Source organism: Mastomys coucha, unplaced genomic scaffold, assembly GCF_008632895.1.
Source record: "Mastomys coucha isolate ucsf_1 unplaced genomic scaffold, UCSF_Mcou_1 pScaffold9, whole genome shotgun sequence".
Taxonomy (NCBI): Eukaryota; Metazoa; Chordata; class Mammalia; order Rodentia; family Muridae; genus Mastomys; species Mastomys coucha.
This window is the reverse complement of record NW_022196915.1, coordinates 73,117,416-73,122,985: the sequence shown is the minus strand read 5'-3', so window position 1 is coordinate 73,122,985 and position 5,570 is coordinate 73,117,416. Positions and strand designations below refer to the sequence as shown.

Sequence of the window (5,570 nt, the reverse complement as noted above, 5' to 3'; positions counted from 1 at the left end):
AAAAACTATTACCAGTAGTAATAAAATAATATCTTTAATAAATATGTAGGTAATAACGTCGTGGTCATAGATTTTGAGGCAGGAAGAGGTAGAGAGTGGGACAACTTGTGTTCATGATAGAATTTAGGAAGAAGTGAGATCAGGACAGGTGTAGTGACAGGCTTGCTTTGTTGTCTGGGTGTGCTTGGAAGCAGGTGTAGGGAGATATTCTACTCCTTAATCTGCGGAGCCTTTGGCTGTTACCTTATATGGCAAAAAAGAACTTTACTGTAATGTTTGCAGGCTAAAAATGGCAGGTTATTTTGCGTTATTAGAATGAGAGGTGAGGTTTTGCTGACAGGAGGAGAAGGCGATGTGACTGTGGTGACAGATTAGTGATGCAGCCATCAAAAACTGGGAGTCAGTGTTCTCCCAAGAACCTGTGTCCAGCGTATGGCCTAACACATGCTCTTGCAGTGTCAAGTAGGGCAGCCCAACAGCGCGCTGACTTTAGTACAGTAAAACCTATGTGGAACTTTTGCCCTCTAGAACTGCTGGATGATTTTGTGTTGTTTTTTTTTTTTTTGGTTTTTCAAGACAGGGTTTCTCTGTATAGCCCTGGCTGTCCTGGAACTCACTCACTCTGTAGACCATGTTGGCCTCGAACTCAGAAATCCCCCTGCCTCTGCCTCCCAAGTGATCGGATTAAAGGCATGCGCCACCACAGCCTGTCGAATTTGTGGTTTTAGCCACTTACTTTGTGTTATTTTTTTCCCAACTATAATAGGAAGTCAAGCAGGTGTTATAGTTACAGGGATGATCATGTTGAAAAGTCTTAACACAATCTAATCTGTTTACATTTCTTCTTCTCCTTCTCTTCCTCCTCCCTTCTCCTCACTCATCCTTCCCCTTCGCCTTCATCTTTGTCCTTGTCATCTTTGTCTCTTTGAATTAGAGTCTCACTATACAGCTCTGGCTGGCCTAACTGTGTAGACCCAGGCTGGCCTAGAACACATAGATACTTGGTCATCCTAAAGAATCCAGAACCCAGATAATGTTCTTAGTTGAAGGCCTTGGGTGCCTTCATGCATATCATAGCAACAGTCTATATGTAATGGATCAATCATAGTAACCTTCATTTGCAAGGAAAACCATTTTATTTAGGGTGTTTTTCTAAGAACTAGCCTTAACCTTTCTCAGATTTCCCCTTCTAGTCTTCCTTATGGGTAGAGCCCAGCCTTCCAAAGAGATGCCCTCCCAAAGAAGGCACAACAGTTTCTTTCTTCTCTAACTTCAGATATAGGAATATTGAGGTTTAGAGGTTATACAGCTGTAAGAAATCTAGGCTTGGTTTTTATGTCACCACCCCTCCATTTTTTTTTTTTTAAATGTACGAGTTATGAAAAATGTATCAAGCGGCTCTTTTGGGAGTACAATTAGCTGCCGAGAACAGAGATGTAGTGTTTGGTATTTGTATACTGGGCTGGATCTTTTTCTTTGAGTGTAAGGATGGGTGGGCATAGGGATGATTGTCTCAGATTTAGAGCAAGGCTTAATTGCTTTTTTCAAAGGCTCATGTCTTTAATTATGAAGCTAGCAAACTGACATACATTTATTATACTGTGAAACCTTGCATCGCATCTAGTCTGTCTTGTAGCAATTGCTTCTGAACAGATGTTACCTGAAACACCTTTGTGCAGTTGGTGGAATGCTAAAATTTGTCATGCTTTTATTATTGTTGCCTTGAATTAACTCTGCTTTATGGCATAACTTTATTGCTGTGTCCTAGGATCTTTATATATTTATTGCCTTATAAATTGGATTTAAAATTGGCTTTTTATATAGAATGTAAATTAACATGTATATAACTTGTTTATGTTTGCAGAATAATACAAGGAAAAAACCCCACAAGATATTACACTAATGAAGTTGTCTTTAACTAAGCACATAGCGTCATCTAAACCAGGCGTCAAGTGAATGCTGAGGAATATGCTTGCTTCACACCCGTGCTTGTTTATCCCGGAGCCTCATTTGACTTTTAGATCTATAAAATATAGATTAAGCATAACCTTTTACTTCATGGGATATTAAGGATCAAAGCACGAGCCTTTTTTGAACAGCATCTACAAAGGTAATGTCTCCTCGGGAGCAGCAGGATAGCATTGAAACACCTTACCATTGGGAGCAAGTGTTCTCAAATTGCAAGGCAAGTGGTCATTATTAACTTAGGAGACAATGTGAGAGTTTAAAAACGTTCGGCTTTGTAGCTGAAATGATCGTGTTTCCAGTTACCTTGCTGCAGGCTCTCTGGAAGTGCTTGCTATGAACTTTATTCTTTTGCACAACTCCCTGCCATTCTTTGTTACTGTTTTTGTTTGGAGAGGGACATGGCTAACATGAGCAGTAACTTCGCCTGTTCCCAGGGCTCGGATCCCAACTGTGCCAGTTGTGAGCTGGGCAGTTGCAGGGAGTAGCTGCCTCTAGGTACCTTCCTTTCTTCAAAAGGAAAGCAGGGCAATTTTGCAGACTCAAAGTTAGTATAGGCCTAGAGGAGCTGTGCTTCCTGGCTGTCACCTCTGAGTGTTTGCTATGTAAAAAGCAGCTAGGATTGCTATAGTAATAGTAGCAGTGCAATTTCTATGTGTATTTTAGGTCATTAGGCACGTACATTGGATATTTGACTAACTTCCTCACCCTGGAGAATCTTTGTCAAACTACGTTATTTCCTCCTGGTATACAGAGCCAGAAACATTATTTGGCAGTGCCAGGTTACAGTGGTGGCAGGGCTGTGGTCAGGGCTAATAGTTAGGACAGGTTTCTAAAGCTTTCTGAGCAGTGCAACTATGAAACCTCCATATAAACGAAACAGTCAAAAAAACCTGTGGTACCCTGGAATCGTCTGGAATGATAGTAAAAATAATGTTACCAATACATGTCTAAGTATAAAGTGGATTGTAAATATACTTATGGATCTTTGGTAGCTATCAAACTAAGCTAGATTTACATATGAATCCAAAACAAAACCATAAAACCATTAGGATTAAAATTAACAATACCATTAGTTTAATAAATCGATGATTTGTTGCTAAAGCTAAGTCACTCTTATTGGATTTAAAGTACTTGAATCAAACAAAAGTTTTCCAGCATAGCTTTTTGTTTAATGGTGAGACAAAAATGGTGTCAGCACTTAATCAGTAGCAAAGGATGTATACAGCGAGTGTCAGAAGGTTAGTTCTAATAAGTGTCTTGGGTAATGTAGAACTTTGCAGTCTTAAATATATTTTTATATCTTTAATCATAAAAGAGATGTTCACCAAGAAGCTTTAAAAATCCTATGGAAATGTCCTTTCTCTCTCCTTCATTTATATTATCTCCCTGTAATTTCCTGGAAGTCTTACAGGGCTTAAAATAAAAAAAAAATATTTTTTAAAAGCAGGTTTTGAGTTTTATTATTTCTTTTGAGTTGATCTGTAAATGGAATTAGTATTTTCTTTGTGTCCAATCATTGAGCATCATGGTACATATTAAATACTGGGAAGGAAGGAGGAAGGAGGCTATGAGTTAATGTGTCTGATGAGGGCATTCTGTGTACTGAGGGATTTGAGCAGTGTTCAGGTAGATGAGGTTCAAGTCATACCCTCACAAATTAAAGAATAGCTAGAGTGCCTGTTCAGAGAGCCACTGCTTCCTCCAGGAGGTATGTGGAAGAATCTTTTGAAACCTTTAGTGTATGTTACATGGATAAATTGTAAGATCCATTATTGTGTATTTGATTAAAGTAATTTTATTTGAAACAGTGTCTAATGTAGTCTAAACTGACTGTGAAGTCAGTATGTAGTAAAGATTGGCTTTGAATTCCTGATCCTCCTGCTTCAGTCTTCCAAACGTTGGCATTATAGACAGGTACCACAACTTCTAGCTCCATTTGGGTAATTTTATTGTGACCTATTTCCCTAGGATATGGGATTTTTTTTTTTTTTTTTTTTTTTACTTTAATTGCTGCATTTTCCCAAGGTAGGCTGTTTATTTGTGTCATAAAGTAAACCTTGTAACATTTCATTTGTGAATAAAAGGTTTTCACACTGGTGACATTAATTATGGACGTTAGAATTAAACTGTTTTTGTTTATTGAAACTTTGGCTAGGATTCAATTCATAATGACAATTACAATTCCTTTTTAATGAATAATTTGACAGCCTGAGAAATGAATATAAAAAATGGAGTACATATAATCTGCATCCAGAAATCCAATGTGACAGGTTTATTTCTTTATAAAGGGTGAAGGTCTCCAATTAAAATCATGTTCTAACTTCACTCAGACTTCCGTCAAAGGGTGTTTTGCTCTTATTGATAATGTTGCCTTCAATAAGCTTTCAGTTCCTTTATGCATATGCTTATAAGCCTGAGGGTCACTTTTACTGTGCTGCCTGTTGTAGGCTCAGAGAATCTAAATGCTTGCCTAACTGACAAGCCAAGTTACTCTAGGAACTTTATACCACTTGGTTTCTTCGTTCATTCATGATTAATCTACACCTAAATGGAATTTAGATAGCTCAAATGTCTGTTTGCTTTTATAAAATGTTCTAGGGGTATTGGGCAAAGGCATGTAACAGCTACCAGGAGTGTTCAGGAGTGTCTGTGCCCCAGCCACAACCACTGTGACAGTTCAGGTTTAAGCTGGAGTTCTTAATCAGTGTGCGAGCTTCTAGTTTCCTATTGGAAAGATGGGAATTGCCACTGCATGTGGATTGTTGTGAGCACTGGTTGGGATTATGACAGGTTAGGCAGAGTGCTTACCAGTGCAGGTGTGGCACCTGTTAGTAGTTCTACTGGTGCTGCACATCAAAGTATTGGAGGCCTCATCACCTTGAAACGTAGCCTGCCATACAGGGCTGCTTATGTGCAAGGGAATCTGACAGGAGCTCTGCCACTGAACCTTTTGACTTTTTTCTTTTACTTTCTCCCTTTGTCTCCTCTCACTGTGTCTTTCCTGTCAGACACAGGGATTGTGTCTGGGCACTCCGTCCTTCGTTGGAGAGGGACACATATCCTCAAGTTTAGGCCCTGAATGTATTTTTTTTCCCCCTTTTTTCTTAATCTCAGCCTTTAGCCCCTGACTTCGCCTCTCTTTCCTTCCATGCCCACTTCTGCTGTCAACATTTGCTTCTTACTAAACCCCTACTCCACCAAGGTTACCTACCCTGGAGCTTTCTTTGATCCAGGATACCTTCACATTCCTTGCTTCCTGCCACCTCACTGATGGTCAAATATAATAGATCACCTTTGGCTCCCTTGTGTTGCCTCAGATCTCCACTCTACCTGCACTCTAGTGGTGGAAGTCGGCAGTCATTGTGCTGAACTTGGCTGCTGCATCCTGGTGGAAACCTTCCCTGCTATTTGACCTCATGCTCCTATCACATGGGTTTAAACACTGGCTGAATCGTCATCCTTACAGCAGCTGCTTTACACTGCTCCGACCTTGGGCTGGGCACTGTCTTAATCACTAACTCCTCACACACGACTTGAACAACCCACATTACACAAGGAACTCAAGAAGAAAGAAGACCAAAAGGTGGACATTTCATTCCTTC

General features: G+C 39.7%; 1 protein-coding gene across 4 annotated transcripts in view; it reads left to right on the top strand.

Annotated features, from left to right (window-relative positions):
* The window catches only part of Diaph3 (diaphanous related formin 3), a 471,820-nt gene that overhangs the window by 4,631 nt on the left and 461,619 nt on the right, over window positions 1-5,570 (top strand). The window lies entirely within an intron of this gene.